This window comes from Sciurus vulgaris, assembly GCF_902686455.1.
Source record: "Sciurus vulgaris genome assembly, chromosome: 12".
Taxonomy (NCBI): Eukaryota; Metazoa; Chordata; class Mammalia; order Rodentia; family Sciuridae; genus Sciurus; species Sciurus vulgaris.
In genome coordinates this window covers 67724946-67742570 of record NC_136473.1, presented here as the reverse complement: position 1 = coordinate 67742570, position 17625 = coordinate 67724946, and the positions used below count along the sequence as shown (strand labels likewise).

Genomic DNA, 17625 nt, shown 5'->3' with positions numbered 1-17625 from the left:
TGCCATTCGTTTCTAGCTATGAAGTTGTTCTAAGATTCACATCTACCCATTTTCCCAGTTGTGGCCCAGGGAAACTAGTAAAATGCTCTTGCTTTTTGCTTGCTGGTTGGCTTACAAGGTGTATTGGGCGGGCAAGGGTGAGAATCTAGATAGGTCATGGCCAGGTGTGGATGCCCCTGGCCCAGTCTGAACTAGACTGTTCCTGCAGTATGAACTCCAGAGGGAGGTGGGGATACAGGCTGGGAACACACTATAACCGATCTGGTACTGTTTCAGTGAAGGGCAACTCTGGTCACACACCCTGGGAAGTATGTCCTCTGGATGTGGCAGCATCACTAATTGGAGCTTGGTCTTCACTCTCCCCACAAGTCTATCTGCAAAGGACGCTTGGGATTTTGGGGGAATGTGGCCAATTCTAACTGTGACATTCACTGTGTTGGAAAAAAGTGATGGCACTTAAGAAGTTAATCCAGATGCGTGCACTTGGCCGGGGCACGGGGCCCAGGGCCAACAGAGAGGCAAAGTCAGCTCCTTCCCTCTGTAGTTCTTAACTACTCCCCATGTCTACCCCCTCCCCCGGCACTATGCTCTCATTTTCGGCCAAAAGTATTCAAGCCCGCAACTATTTTCAATCATAATCTTCCCATTCTCACTCCCCTCATAGTCATGCCTAGGCACTGACAGAAAAGTGCACTTTGACCCACCGTGAGGGAGTCTCAAGCGGGTCGCTGTGCGCCTGCAAGAAAGCTCCTGGCGGCGCACAGCTGTTCCCTGCGCCATAGAGGCGCGCCTTAAGCTCCTCTCACCCCGGGCTCAGGGAACCTTTCCAACCTGCCGTACTTCCCACCCCCTTGACATTTGATTTCTAAAACGTAGAAGCAAGGGTTGAGGCTCTGGCATTTAGAAAAGAGGGCAAGGTCAAGGCCTAGGGATGGACCTACCACCCGATCCGCTTGCACCTTTGGTCTCTGCTCAAGCAAGTCCCTTGTCCGCAGCCACTGGAAAAAAAGATCGCAGCGCCCAGTGTACCTGGAATTTAGAGACCTGACCCTGACTCTATTTCCGGCCATCTTCAGCCCATGCCCACGTTCTCCCTCCCTTTTCGCTCTTTTCAAACCAGAGCGGTCCCGAGATTTTGATTAAGACAAATCTGTTCGTGCGCCGCACCGGGATTGCGCCAACTGGCCGGGCTACACCGGCACTGCATTTTCATCCCGCGGTCAGAGCCTCTGCAGAGAAAGGTCTCGGTCCGGACGCACCTCGTCCCCTCCCCCAGAGCGCGGGTCCGCGCTCCCGATCGGCTCCAGCACGCGCCTTCCCCTCGCGCCCTCCCTCGTCCAACCCAGCAGTTTTCTTCTTTAAGAAGCACACACGCCCACCCCGCCTCCCGCGTAAAGGCCAGTTTTCCCTTTTTGTGTCTAGAAGCAAACTCAACTGGAAGTTGAAAGTAGAGCCAAAGAGGTGAAGGAAGAGTACAAGATGCACTGAAATAGAGAAGGGAGAGATCAAAGAGGGAGGAGAGAGAGCGAAGAGCTGGAGGTCGAAGAGGGCATAGGCGGAGAGGGAGAACTGATTGAGGGGTGCGAGCGCCGAGGCTGCAGAGCGGCAGCGCCTCTTGCGCGCCCTCCCGCCGGCGCGCACCGCGGGGGTCAGTGGAAAACTCACAAGGTTGGAGTGCAGAGCGGCTCTCAGCTACAGCGAGTGGGTGATTTGGGGGGCTCCCCGCGGTCTTTTCTCTGGTTGCCTGCAGCGTGAGGGCAGAAACAAAACAAAAATCACGGGACACGACTGGGACGGGCCGCTCGGCGCCTCCGGGACCGCTCTCATTTGGCACAAGGAAGCGGGCGCGGGGATTCAGGCTGCCTCGTGTAGCCTATAAATAGCAAACTTTTGGACTGAATCAACTAACAAATGAGAGGAGCGGGCGTAATTTTGCGCAGGATCCCCCCTTTCCGGGGACAGCCCGACTCCCCCCCCCCCCCCCCACCACACACTCTCTTTTAGGAGTGAGGAGGAGACAGATTTGAAGGGGGGGGGGGTGGAATTTAATTTTAGTAGAATTTACAGTAGTTTTTGTTACTTTTGCAAAGAAGGAACCACACCGTCTCTGATCTTCCCCATCCACCTACCTTTGCAGCTACTCCCTCTTAACCCAACCCCGGCCCACAGCTCCACACCAGCTAGAAAGGGCAAAGACCCAGGGGAGCGGAGTTCCAAAGGGGTTGGCTGTTGACGAGGAGAGGAGGAAGAGGAGGATCCCGAGCCGGGTTTCCCCGGGACTACCGGAGCGACGGAAGCTGGGGCGCGGGGAGAGGGGAGATAGGGAGGAAGGAAAACAGTGACAGGGTTTAGGATCTTGTTGAAGTGCCACGATAGGAATTTGGTAATCCCGCATTTCGGGAGGAAATGCGAAAGGGTGAATTCACGTGGCACAAAAAAGTACCTGGGTACCTGGACTGCAGGTTTCTTTCCCACAGACAATAGCCTTCCAGTGCTAGCAAACCCCTTTCTCGATTACTTTGCTTGAACCCTCCTCCCGGGCCCGACCCGAAGCGCCAAGGCAATCACCTGAATTGTGTCTTTGCTTGCGTGGGGCCCGCAAGATCTGAGAGAAGCTCACCCTGAGGGATGCACCACGAGATCTTCCTCACTTAGTCCTCCCCACCCTGGGGGCGGGATGCCTTTTCTCTGCGCCCCCTCACACCTGCCTCCCAGAAGAAAGCGAACTGTCTAAATGATTGGAAGTCCCGGGCGCGACTCTCAGTCCACCCTCCCCCTTTCCTTGGGACAGAGTTGTGGGTGGTGGTTGGGTTAGTTTTTCATTTTCATTCTAGGTCCTCAAAATAAAATCCCTGAGGACAACAGCTACTCGCTTTCCACTTCAAACAACCCATTTCAGGAGGTTGTTTCGCTAAATTTATCCTGGATGTTGCTAACAAAAATAAACAGGGTCAATAGAAGAATCAACACAGGTGGCTGTGGGGATTGGACAAATTTAGGACGCTGCAGCTGAAGCAAGGAGCTGCAGGTGAAGGGACTTTGTGCCGCTCCCCTATGAAGACTCGATTCTCTTCGCCAGGCCTGGGGAGTGGGGGACCAAGCCCTCCCTAAGAGGCCTCTAGCTGGAAGGGGAAGAAGGACGCACGGGAATGGTGGTGCTTGTTCTTTCATTTGCCCACGTCGGTCCAACACCACCGGTGAGGCCCCACACAGGAAAAGGTCAAACTCCTAACTCGATTTGCTGCCGCCAGAGAAGACCAAAGAGATCTCGGACTTGGTTACTGTGAGGGCATTGGTGCCTCAATCGCACTTTTCCAACTGCTTCCCTCCAGTTATCTCCTCAAAATTGCAAAAGTTATTTTGTTAGCCCCAGAATCCTGCCGAGTTAGGAAAGAGTGGGAAAAGGCAGAGGAGCTAAGGAGGTTAGGACAGCAACCCTATGCGCGGGGTATGCAGCCCCTGACTCCACGCTGGCGGGTGCGGGAGAGCTTTCTCGTCCAACCCTGGTAACCAGGCGCTCTGGGAGCTTCGACGTCTGACTGCACTTTCCGACCCCCCCCCCCCCCCCCCCAAAGGTTAGAGTTGGCGGTGCGACCCGTTGGCCCCATCGAGAGTGCTCTTAAGGGTTTTCCTAGACGGGGATTGGACAGAGCCCAGGGGTCCCGGTTACCCCTCACGCTTGAGCGTCCAATGCTACCCACGTACCTGTCCTGACCTTCCCGCTCCAATAGCTGACCGGGCTGGGTAGCCGGGCCTGGAGCCAGCCGCCTCCTGCGGAGCCTGCCCTCGCCCTCTCCTCCTCTTCCCCCTCGCGCCTTTGCTCTTTGGGACGCGCCACCAGATGCGGGCGGTCTCTCCCCTGGCCATTGGCTTGGGCCAGTGTTCTCAAAAAGCTTCTTGTATTTCCCTAGGCTGTGAGGCCCCTTGGTGGGTCCCGTCCAGCGCCTCTCCTTTCATCCTATCTAGTCTCCACCGTCCCCCCCCCCCATCCTCCAGCATCCCGCCAACGGAGCCCAGGCTTTGAAACTATAGAACTCTGCAAAGAAAGCCGGTAGGAAGAGCTTTCGGACCAAGTGCGGAGTGCGGGTGGGTGTGATAGCAGGTCCTGGGTGTTCCTTATAGGGGAATAGGCCCTATGGGACAAAAATGGCTCAGAGGCAGCGCCCCAGTGGCTGTCTTAAACTCAAGGTTCACGTCTATATTGTTTTATGCCTAGGGGAAGGCTGCCCAGCGTGATAGATCTTTTTAGATCCCATCACTGGAAGAAAAATCCTGGTGATAACGATTATCTCCTGCTCGCGTTATCTTTCCATCACCCCAATTCATCTCCCTCTCGCTCCAACCCCTCGGGGAGATGAGGAGGGTGAGGAGCTGGTGGGAGGACGGGCCATGCTGCTGCCCTAGGATGGAGCGGAGAGGAGGAGGTACGAGGCCACTTCATCCGTCCCTTTCCGCTCCGGGCTGGGGAGAAAGGACACGGTGGGTTTCTTTCTCTGCCAAGCCTCACGCTTCTTTCAAATGATTTTAGTCTGGTGCTTCGGTCTATCCATATACATTTCCAATCTCATGGCTCATAAACTATTAGCAAAATGGTTTCATTATTCACCTTCTGTATCCTACAAAAGGGAGAAAAGACGGGAGCGGGAGCGGGGAGGGGGGCTGTCGTCGGACACTAGTTAACAATGATGCCGCCCGGGTTTAAATCATGGCTCAGACTGCCTTCTTCAAGCTGACACTCAACAAATCTGGTCGGTTTCCAAGGATCTGTAACCGACCCTTTCTCTCTCTTTTCCCCACCCCCTTCTGTCTCTCTCTTCATCCATCACTATCCATTTCTCCCTAATACCCAGGTTACTAGAAGAGTAGATGAATAGCCAAGATACTGCAAATCTATTATTTGCTTCATTAGGTGTCATCAATAAGGCACGCCCTTTAGATACGACACACATAATTAATTGGTTAGAATTGCTATCCCTGGCCCCGGTTTTGGTTGGTACTGGTGATGAAATCACTTTTCATCCACGAAAACCAAGCCGACTTAAAACCTAAGTCTAGAAGTTCGGCATGGCGTTCAGGTGCCCAAATGGGCATCAAGTCCCGACCAGATTTCAGCGAGATGAAGAAGTTGCAATGGAGTGGGGGCGGGGGCAGTGTGGGTACGCGTGCCTGGTTAAAGTGTGTAGATAAGAGAATGGGGGTCTAAATGATTTCAGAGAAAGAAAATGGACCCCATAGCCCTTACCCAGGGTCTCTGTTTGATTCTGAGATATGGGGAAAAATTAAATTAGTCAATTTGAATGAAAGCAAATAGAAGCAAAGGGACTTGTGGAGGCCTGAGAACCGAGGGCAGGGGGCTAAGGTAGAAAACTGCGGGCAGGCGGCAGCTGGCAGATACAGCCTCCGGCGCATGGAAGGCGGACTGGCTCTACCGATGATGTCGATGATATTAGGTCCATGAATACTTTTACTTTTCTTATAAATATATTTTATCTAAAATGACTATCACCTCGCTCCCGCCCCCGGCCCCTCCACTTCCCCTACACTTTTTGAAAATATAAAGGACTCTCGGCAAGTGAACGTGCGGTAATTAACCCTGGATATGGAAACCAATCTGGCTAGGAGAGGCCCCTGTGCAATCGCCGGCGGCGGCGGCGGCGCGCGGGTCCTCCCCGTGGCCGGGGACTCCCGCGCTCGCTAGGTCACCGCGCCGCGCGGCCGCCGCTCGCCCGCTGTTTAATATACATGGGGTGGGAACCAAGGGAAGCGGATCTCGGTGCCTGTCAGTTCTGTAGGAGAAAAAAAAAAAAAAAATCAATTTGCTATTTATTTTTGAAATATATAGATTTAGTACTTTTTTTTTCCCCCCAACCCGACCGCCTTCAAGAACCGTGGCCCACATTTAATTACGTCTTTTAATGACTTTTCCCTTATTTGCCATCGCTATTTCACGTAAGGGCGGGGGTGGGGTGGAGTTTCTTTGGGGGGTTTTCAATTCTGGTATCTTCAAAAAGATTTGCCTTATGTGTTAATTGCATGCTGTTAAGCACATCTGGGACTGCGTGCTGACCAACTCCGACCAACTTTTAATTAACACATTGACCTGGCGAAGAAGCAGCCGCCCAGCCTCCCCCTCGAAATATGTATATTAGCCGCGTGGAAGCCGCTCGGCCCGCGCCGCCAGATGCGTGCAAGGAATTGCCTGCGTCGAGGGGCGGGAGGGGGTGCAAATTGCAACCGCTCGCTCTCTTTCTGTTGAACGCTTTTCTCGCCTCACCTCTAGGAAAACAACAAAGAAAAAGAGTAAATGGCCGGCTCCTGGAGCAGGCTTCTTACATTCTTTAGCGCGATTTGACCCTGGGCACGGAAGTTAGGGGAACTGGGAGGCAAGACCCGCCAAAGTCATTTTCTAACTATCCTGATATCGGCCTGAGCTGAGTGAGATCTGGAGCCCGGGCTCTTTGAATGGATCAAGTTCTGTAATAGTAAGTATAGGAATGCCCAAGAATCCTGGTGGAAAGAGAGAAAAGGCCTTTTCAGGTTCTGGCCGCCTTCCTTCAAACCTCCTGGCCTTCTCCCGAGCCTCTCAGAGACTAAACCACCAGCTCCAGGACCCCATATCGGAGAAAGAGGAATGGATGTTCGTGCTGGTTGAAGCGCGCTGTTGCCAGGCTAGGTCAAAGGAAATAGGTGACTGTTTTTAGGACACTAGGCCCTTTCCCAGAGATGTGGGCTGTTGGAGCCCACGTTTTCTAGGTAGGGCCAGTGGAACACCTGTTGGAGAAAGAAACTGAAAGCAGCCAAGAGGAAGCCACCTGCAGATATGCAATTTCACCCAGGTAATTTCATTCAGAATTGATGGCGTTTCACTGGAGTGGTGTCTTCAAAGTGAGTGCCTAGACTGCTTCCCTGTAGAGCACAAATGCGGGTTAATCCCCAGATACGTACTCATTTTCTCTTTCCGCATCTAATCTCAACTGCCTCGCTCCTCTAAGTGCTTAACTTCCGCGTACAAGCCTATAAAAAATGTCAGAGTGGTATTCCTTCTCCCAGCCATAAAGAAGTTGGAGTGAATCACTCCCCAGTTACCGTTTAATGTCCCCTCCAGGTAACAGCTGAAGTTTTTTGTTTGACATTTTTCATTCCCCAATACAGAACTTTCAATATATTCGCAGAACCAGCATGAGGGATAATATATAACAATAAATTCACAGCAATATGCTCTATGTCGATGCTCTGAAAAATTTACTGAGACAAGATTGATCTCCAAATTCCTTCTTATTTATTCTTACACCTTTTTTGTCCTTCCCTTGAATCTACTCTTCCTTCCTACCCACCTATCAGAGAATCTGCAAAATTGGAGACAAAAAGAATAGAAAAGATAAAGAGAACCAAGTGCTATTACTCAGTATTCCTCTCACTTCCTCCAGATCTTTTTATATTCAGATAAAGGTATAATCAAAGCACATCTTTGGACAGGGAAAAACCAATCAGTTGGTAAATTACAATGTCCCTTTGCAAAAGATAAGGCCTTTGGAAAGTTAGCACAAGCATTGCCCAAACAGCTTTCAGTTTCAGTGGACCACAGTTCTTGTTTCAGCTCACAAATTGATCTGCAAAATTGCAGCACACACCTGATATCCAGGGGAAAACAAGAGTTGGTAACTCCAGCTGGTTCTTCTTTTGATTTACTCTGCCTGGTAAGATGTATGCTGGGATGTTTTGATAAGGAGAAAAAAAAAAAAAAAAAAAAGGAGTCAGCAGTTTGATTTGGAAACTCTTTTATTGCTGAATATGGTTGCAGGTTTAAACTAAAGAATGTGTTTCTGCTGGGGACATTTGCATGACACATCCATATGCATTAGCAGCTGCACGGTGTTATATCATCAGTTCCTGTGAGCATTTATCTTTTCTTCCCCCTTCTGTCTTTCTCAAAGAAAGTAGGTAAGTGGCTTGTAGGAAAACCATATAGACTTTAAAGATGCATAAATAGTCCCATGTCCTTCAGGCCCGCAGCACCTAAGTGTCCCATAACAACCTGTTTCTGTGGAAGCTTTTGGAATATATGAAGTAGCAAACCTCCCTGGTTACTTTATAAATTAAAATAATGAACAATATATGAAACATGCAAAAAATAATTATTCAGAGAAAAAGGATTTGAAGTTCAACCCTGTCTTCCATAAATAGGTATCATCTTCAATGCCCTGCTAATTTGCTTAGTAACCTTCCAGGGAAACTTTTCATTAGATTAATTCTTTTTGATGTTTTCAGTCTCCACTTGATACTTGATAGAGGTAATACTTTTGAATCAAGATAGCTAAGACTTTGCCAGTATGTAGAGATGGTGTCAGAGGGTGAAATAGCAGTTCTGAAGGATGTTTAGTTTTTACACACTGTATGAGCTGTGTATAGGGCCCATGGATAATTTCATAGTAATTGTTTGCATCCAATTCAGTCATATTTCAGGTGTCTGATTCCACCTGAATTCCAGTAGTCTGTAAACAGCAAGACCCAGAATGTCTTACTGAAGTCAGAAGGAAACTGGGTTCTCATTTTTCTGATTTCATTCAGTCACTAAAACCATTTTTCTTAAAAAATGAAAACTGTACTTTTAAATGTCAGAGTAACTAGAAGTACATAGCCTGCTCCCCCCTCAAATCAAGAAACTGAACATAAATACAATTTTGAAAATCACCTCTCTCAACATAATTACAATTTTGAAAATCACCTCTCATTTCTGGTCAAAATCAATGTTTTATGGAATTATTTGAGAGTAATTTGAATCATGCTCAGACTCTTGACCAAGTCAAATTTCAGAGTATGGGTATATTTCATAGTGAAATGAAAATCTTACACATACACACAAGCACAGCAAACAGATAACAATCCTTATCAGGATTATGAGACAATGAAAATGTCTACTAGAGATATGACTTTTCTTCCATTAGTTGTAGCTTTTAGGTCACAAGAAGTTATTTAGAAGAAAAAAATGGAATGACAATAATTAGTAAAATGCTACAATCTATTTTTTGTCTACTGGAAACAATGCACTATTGTACAAATGTGCATGCACAATGACACATAAATATGCATGAGTCTAAATGATAATCTATTTTTATGTCTTGTTTCCAGATGTTTGCAAATACTACCAGTGCATTGATTTGACCTAACCAAAAAATTTGCTAAGATCTTTACCATTCAGATGAATCCTAAGATGTTTTTAGGTATTACATGAAAGAACTTTCTCTGACCTCCATCGGATGGAAGATACTTGGCTTGTTTTTAAACCCTACTCTAAAACAAAAATTTAGTATAATATACATGTAAGTAAAAATAGTTGCTTAATATTTTATAATGGAAAATTTTACTGGATTCATTATTTTAACCAAATAACTATTTCAGTGATAATTAGAAGATAGTAAGCATAGTAGTTTAGATCAGAATATGGCACAGAATTGATCTTGTGGTTAATTGTGTCCAAATTCCATAGTCATGTATTACACTCCCAAACCCTGATCAGCCCTGGACAATTGTATGCCAATCAAGACAGGAAGGCCAATCAAGAATGTTAATGAATCTACACACCCCCCTAAAATGCTTAAGTGCATGTATTACTTGCAGCATTAAATAGAGGAGTATACGTCTACAATCCAAATGAAATTTCTCTAGCAAGACTTATCTAGGAGCAGAGACAAGAACAAAGAATATCTAGGTGATCCTACAAGGAGAGCTTAAGCATGATAAATACTACCGTACTTACCTTGGTATTGTATATCACTCAAAACTCCTATATATGAGATTTTATTGCTTCAGTGTATGTCCATTTTATTTTTTTAAAAAGAGAATTTGCATTGAGATTGGATTTTGATATTAAACATTTTTAGAAGTATTAATGGTATCAGCTTAGAATGTAGGGGATCTGAGGAAATTGCTTATCCATTCATTTCTTGATTATGTTTATGAAGTAATTCTATTTCTTTCTGAAAGGCTTTGTCAAAAGTCACAATATCATAAGCTCTTTGAAATATGATGGCAAACAAAGATAAAACCTGAACTGTTACAATGGATCACCCTTCATTCAGCAGATCTAAATCAAAAAGCAGAAAGAAGCTTTGTTAAGTTGGCACATAATTCTACGTTCCTTTATTAGTCGTATTCATTTCAAAGAAGTATGAGCTAAGTAGAGTCTATTGCAAAGCCAGTTACTGCAATTGGTATGTATGGAGCTTAGAAGTCATCGCTCAAAGCTAACAACAGGGAAACACTGAATCAACTGAAAAACCAGTGACTCTCCTTAGATCTGATGGAGAAGTGAGGTCACAGGGCTAACCACTGTCTCCAAAATTGGAGAGACAGGCACTTAAGGAGAATCACAACTTACCAAATTGGGCACAATGATGCACAGTGGTATTTCCAGCCTCTTGAAAATCTGAAGCAGGAGAATCATAAGTTCAAGGCCAACCTGGTCAGCTTAGTGATACCTTGTCTCAAAAAATAAAAAGAACTGGGGATGTGGTTCAGTAGTAGAGTGCCCCTGGGTTCAATCCTCAGTACTGCCTTAAAAAAAAAAAAAAAAAATCACAACTTAACAGAATAAGAACCTATGAGTACAAAGTAGAAATCTCTGTGGGAACAAGTGCTAGGGTAGGACAATCTGAACTGTAAATGAGAAATTGCTGGAGGCTCAGTTTGGACAAGTCTAAGAGTTAAAAATTCCATGGGAACCCATTCACAGATGGACACTCACACATTTGTGTTTCATTAAAATCCTATCAGGTCCTCAGAGTTTCTGCAAAGGGGAAGGGAAAAGACACTATTTTGAAATGTACTAGGGTATATTCATTTGTTTGGGTTTTTAATTTGTTAATTTTGATTTGTTTTTAACAAGACAACCTATTTTGTCAGTCTCCTTGGGATTTTTATCAGAGCCTATTTTACCTAAGGGAAGGAACCTTGCTCCATTCCCACCCCCATCCCTCCAGCCTTCCACATGGGGAAAGTTAAATGCCTAACTCCAAATTCATCTGGCTATCCTGTCTCACCCAAGGTGGTGAAGGAGTCCTTAGAAGCACAGATGAAATTCACAGTCCAAGGGAACAGCTTCTCCAAAGGACGGAGACCTAATCATAGGATTTCAGAACATTGCCTACCACCACCATAGTGCCACTAGTTACAAAGGCATATTTACTTTGCTTCCTTTTACCCAGTAAATTCTGTCCACCTTTGAATTAAAATAATTGCAAAGCATACTAACAGGCATAAGTGTTTGAAGAGATTGAGCACACATCAGAAACAGATATTACAGGGATGTTGGAAGAATCAGACCAGGATTTTTTTTTTAACAATAAGATTAGTATGCTAAATGCTTTAATGGAAAGAGTAGAAAACATGCAAGAACAGATGCAGAATGCAAGAAGAGGTAAGAAAATGTGAAGAGACCATAAAAAATGAAATGCTAGAGAATAAAACTGCTGCAACAGAAATGAAGATTTGTTTTTAGTGGGCACATTAGTAGGCTGAACATGACCTAGGAAAGAAACTCTAAGCTTGAGGATATTAAAGGTTCCAGTAACTGTACCTATGTATATCATAATCAAGTTTTATAAAATCAAAGATTTTTTAAAAAAAATCTTTAAAGAAGGCAAGGGCAGGAATCTTACCTACAGAGGAACAAAGATAATGATGGCATTTGCTGGTAAATGGATGAGCTAGAGAAGATCATGCTAAGTGAAATAAGCCAATCCTAAAAAACCAAAGGTTGATTGTTTTCTCTGATATGAGGATGCTAATTCACAATAAGGGTGGGGGAAACTAGGGAAGAATAGAGGTACTTTAGATTAGACAGGGGAGTGAAAGGAGGGGAAGGGATATGGACATAGGAAGGATAGAATGAATCAGACATTATTACCCTATGTATATATGCGACTACACGACCCATGTGATTCCGCATGGTGTACAACCAGAAGAATGAGAAATCATACTCCATTTATGTATGATATGTTAATGTGCATTCTACTGTTATGTGTAACTAATTAGAACAACAACAACAACAAGAATTATATCCTATTTCTCTCTAAAAACCAGGCTGGCAAGATAAGAGTGAAATGAGTACAACTACAAGAATGGGATCTTAATTAGAATAAGTTATACTCCAAGTATGTATGATATGTCAAAATACACACTACTGTCATGTATATCTAAAAGGAACAAGTAAAAAACTGACAATATTTTTTTTTAAAGAAGAGTAGAATGAAATATTTCAGGTATGCAGAGAGGGAGAAAGAGAACTCACAAACTAGAATTCTGTACTTTGTAAAGTGAAGAAGAAATATTTTCTCCAACAAATAAAAGTAGAGACCTTATGGTTTGGATATTAGGTGTCCACCAAAAGCTCATATGTGAAACAATGCAAGAAATTTCAGGGGTGAATTGACAAGTTTATGAGAGCCTTAACCTAATCAGTGCATTAATCCACTTGAATGGATTAACTGGGTGGTAACTGTAGGCAGGTAGGGTGTGACTAGGGAAGTTGGGTCATTAGGAGCATGCCTTTGGGCATATATCTTGTCCCTGAAGAAGGGAAATTTTTCTCCCTTTCTCTCCCTCCCTTTGCCTCTTGCTCTCCTTCCTCCCTGGTGACCTTGTCCTGAGCGGCTTTCCTCTACTACACCTTTCTGACATGATGTTCTGCCTCATCTCAGGCACAGAGCAATATAGTTGACAGTCTAAGAACTAAGACCTCTGAAGCTGAGAGCCAAATAAACTTTTCCACCTTTAAAATTGCTCTTGTCAGGTCTTTTGGTCACAGTGGTGAAAAAGCTGACTAAAACAAGAGTGAATTTGTTGTCTGTAGACTTGTCTCACAAGAAATATTTTTAAAAGTTCTTCAGAAGAAGAAAAATTATATAGGTAAAAAACTTGTATAGACATAGAGAAAAAAAGTGTCAGAGGAGCAATAAGTAAAGGTAAAATAAAAACATGTTTTCTTATTTCATACTAATCAGATAACATTGTGTTCAAAATAATGATGATATATTTGATTACACACACTTATGTATGTTTATGCATGTGGGAAATGAGTGACAGCAATGATTCTAGGGATAGAGAGGAATTATGAGTATTTCATTACAATGCATTAGCACTAACTATGAAGTCATCTATTTAGAAATGAAGTATTATTTAGAAATGAACTTGGATTAGTTGCAAATGTATATTGCAAACTCTAGGACAACCACTAAAAGTCTTTTTTTTAATATTTTTTTAGGCAATATAACAGTAAGAGGAAAGAAAACAATGTTTATGTTTAATTAAAATACAGAAGACAACACAGAGGAGAAGGGAGAAACAAAGAATAATGTCAACAAACAGAGAACAGTAATAAATATGGTAGACATTAATCAAAGTATATCAATAATCATGGAATGGTGATGGTCTCAATGTAACAATTAAAAGAGATTATCAGAGTGAATCAAAAAATGAGTCCCAACTCTATGTTGTCTGTATAAAACTCAGATTAAATATAAAAAAAAAAAATGCAGGAAAAAGAGACATGGAAAAAGATGCACTCTGTTAACACCAATCAAAATAAAGTGGGAATAGTTACATTAATTTCAGACACAGCTGACTTCAGTGCAAGGAAAGTTACAAGAGATAAAGAGGAACATTACACAATGATAAAGGGGTAATACTTCAAGAAGACATAACAATCCTTAAGGTCTCTGTACCTAATCACGGAGCATCAATATTTGTGAGGCAAAAACTGATAGAAGTGCAGGAGAAATAGATCCATCCACTATTACAATCCACCATTATATTTGAACACTGAAATACTCCTGTAGCAAAACTGGACAGGTTAGGCAGGCAGAAAATCAGTAAGGACTTTAATTGAGCTCTGTAGCTGAATCAATCAACTGGACCTAATTGACATCTATAGAACACAGCTTATACATTCTTTTCAAGTTCATAAGAAACATTCACCAAAACAGACCAGAATCTGTGCTATTAAACACAGCATTTAAAAGAACAGAAAATGTATAATGTCTGCTCTCAAACCACAATGGATTTAAACTATAAAAGCAATGATAGCTGAAAAACTCAAAATACTTGGAAATCGAACTGCATACTTCTAAATTAAAAGTGGGTGAAAGAAGAAGTCTCAAGAGAACTTAAAATATTTTGAACTAAATAAAAATGAAAATAGACTGCATCAATCTTTCTGAGATGCAGTGAAAGCAGTACTTAGAGGAAAATATCTAGCATCAAATGTAATTCTTGGGGAAATGACTATACCTGAAGTCATTAAGTTACTAACTCTGAAAACTAGAATATAAAAGCAAATTCAGTAAAAAATAATCAAAAGACTATATTCAGAGGATCCAAAAAACTCCACTAGAAAACTTCTAAAACTAATAAATGAATTCAGCAAAGTAGCAGGATATAAAATCAATACGCATAAATCTAATGCATTTCTATTCATAAGTGATAAATCCTCTGAAAAAAATTAGGAAAACCATTCACAATAGCCTCAAAAAAATAAAATACTTGAGAATCAATCTAGTAAAAGAGGTGAACTCTACAATGAAAACTAGAGAACACTAAAGAAAGAAATTAAAGAAAACCTTAGAAGATGGAAAGATCTCCCATGTTCTTGGATAGACAGAATTAATATTGTCAAAATGGCCATTCTACCAAAGGTACTATACAGATTCAATGCAATTCCAATTAAAATCCCAATGACATTCCTCATAAAATAGAGAAAGCAATTGTGAACTTCATCTGGAACAATAAGAGACCTCAAATAACCAAAACAGTCTTGAGTAGAAAAAGTGAAGCAGGAGGTATCACAATACCAGATCTTAAACTATACTACAGAGTAATAGTAACAAAAATGGCATGGTATTGGCACCACAATACACAGATCAATGGTACAGAATAGAAGACAGAGACAAACCCACATAAATACGGTTACTTCATACTAGACAAAGGAGCCAAAAACATACAATGGAGAAAAGATAGCCTGTTCAACAAATGGTGCTGGCAAAACTGGAAATCCATATGCAGTAAAATGACATTAAACCTCTATCTCTCACCCTCGCAAAACTCAACTCAAAATGGATCAAGGACTTAGGAATTAGACCAGAGACCCTGCACCTAATAGAAGACAAAGTAGGCCCAAATCTTCGTCATGTTGGCTTAGAATCAGACTTCCTTAACAAGACTCCCAAAACATAAGAAATCAAAGCAAGAATCAATAAATGGGATGGATTGAAACAAAAAAGTTTTTTCTCAGCAGAGGAAACAATCAATAATGTGAAAAGAGAGCCTAAAAAGTGGGAGAAAATCTTTTCCACACGCACTTCAGATAGGGCACTTATCTCCAAAATTTGTAAAGAACTTACAAAACTTTACACCAAAAATACAAAGAACCCAGACAATAAATGGGCCAAGGAACTGGACAGATACTTTACAGAAGATATACAGGCAATTAATAAATATATAAAAAAGTTCAACATTTCTAGTAATTAGAAAAATGCAAATTAAAACAACTCTAAGATTTCATCTTACTCCAATTAGAATGACTATTATCAAGAACATAAGCAATAATAGGTGTTGGCATGGATGTGGGGAGAAAGGCACACTTGTACATTGCTGGTGGAGTTGCAAATTGGTGCAGCCACTCTGGAAAGCAGGGTGGAGATTCCTCAGAAAACTTGGAACGGACTCACCTTTTGACCCAGTTATCCCACTCCTTGGTTTATACCCAAAGGACTTAAAATTAGCATACTACAGTGGCACAGCCACATCAATGTTTATAGCTGCTCAATTTACAATAGCCAGATTGTGGAACCAACCCAGATGCCCTTCAACAGATGAATGGATAAAGAAACTGTGGCATATATACACAATGGAATATTATTCAGCCATGAAGAAGGATAATATTATGGCATCTGCAGCTGAATGGATGGAGTTGGAGAATATCATGCTAAGTGAAATAAGCCAATCCCAAAAAACCAAAGGCCAATGTTTTCTCTGATAAGTGGATGATATATAATGGGGGTGGTGGGTGAGAGAAGAATGGAGGAACTTCAGATTACATAGGGGGAAATGAGGGGGTTATGAAAGATGGTGGAATGAGACAGACATCATTACCCTATGAACATGTATGATTACGTGAATGGTATGAATCTACTTTGTGCACAACCATAGAAAGGAAAAGATGTACCCCATTTGTGTACAATGAATCAAAATGCAATCTGTAAAAATAAAAAATTAAAAAAATTAGGAAAAAGAAAAGAGTCAACAGCAAAAATTGATGAAATTGAAAGTAGGAAATCCTTAGTCAACAAAACCAAAAGCTGGTTCTATATATATATATTTTTTTTGGTACTGAGGATTGAACCCAGGGATGCTCAATCACTGAGTCACATCCCCAGCCCTTTTATTTATTATTTTGAAACAGGGTCTTGCTATGTTGCTTAGAGTCTCACGAGTTGCTTAGGCTAGCCTTGAACTTGTGATCCTCCTGCCTCAGCATTTCCAGTCACTGGGATTAGGCATGTACCACCCCGCCTGGCTCTATAAAGTTGAAAAGCCCATAGCCAGGCTAAGAAAAAAACGGAAGCAGGGCTGAGGCGACAGCTCAGTGGGAGAGTGCTTGCCTAGAACGTGTGATTCACTGGGTTTGATCCTCAGTACCGCACAAAAATAAACGAAGGTATTGTGTCCATCTACAATAAAAAATATTTTTAAAAAGAAAAGAAAAAAGCAGAAGTACGAATAACTAATATCAGCAAAGAAAAAAGACAATTGCTACATATTCCTTAGACATTAAAAATAATAATGGAATATTATGAACAATTGTTGACACAAATTTGATAACTAGGATGATATGAACCAATTTCTTGAAATACACAATCCGCCAATACTTACAAAAAATTAGATGATTTGGAACAGGCCTCTACTTATTATACAAATAGGATTAATAATTAATAACCTTCTAAAACAGAAAATACCAGGTCCAGATGACTTCACTGGTGAATTCTACCAAACATTTAAGGAAGAAATTTTTATCAGTTTTTTAAAAATCTCTTTTAGAAGATAAAAGTAGAGAGAATACTTTCTAACTCATTTTACTAAGCCAGCATTCCCCTAATATCAAAACCATCTTTAAAAGTCAGTAGAAAACTCAGCTGCACATAGTGGCACATGCCTATAATCTGAGCTACTCAAGAGGCTGAGGCAGGAGGATCATAAGTTTGAGGACAGCCTCAGCAACTTAGTGAGCACCTGTCTCAAAACAAAAAATAAAAGGGAGGGTCTGTGGCTCTGCAGTACAGCACTCTGGGTTCAATCCCCAGTAGTGCACGCACACACACACACACACACACACATTAAAAAAAAAAAAAAGAAAGAAAAGGAAGAAAACAACTACAGATCAATAACTTTCATGAACACAGATGCAAAAATCCATGACAAAATATTACCAAACAGAATCAACAATGTATAAAAATAATTATGTACCAAAACCAAGGATGATTTTTCTCAGGTAGTAAGGCTACTTCAACATTCAAAAATTAATTGCTGTGACCCATCCCATCAACAGACTAAAAAAGAAAAATCACGTGATTG

General features: G+C 42.4%; 1 protein-coding gene across 3 annotated transcripts in view; it reads right to left on the bottom strand.

The window, feature by feature from the left end:
* Positions 1-2775, bottom strand: part of ESRRG (estrogen related receptor gamma) — a 591202-nt gene extending 588427 nt beyond the window's left edge. For 2 of the 3 annotated variants that reach the window (XM_079107169.1, XM_079107170.1), the window contains exons 1-2: positions 2569-2775; positions 1666-1744 (exon numbers count right to left, since the gene is read on the bottom strand). The gene's annotated coding sequence lies outside the window, so the exon portion shown is untranslated. The remainder of the gene's footprint in view (positions 1-1665; positions 1745-2568) is intronic. The other variant, XM_079107167.1, reaches the window with a different exon arrangement.
* Between the last annotated feature and the right edge of the window lie 14850 nt (positions 2776-17625).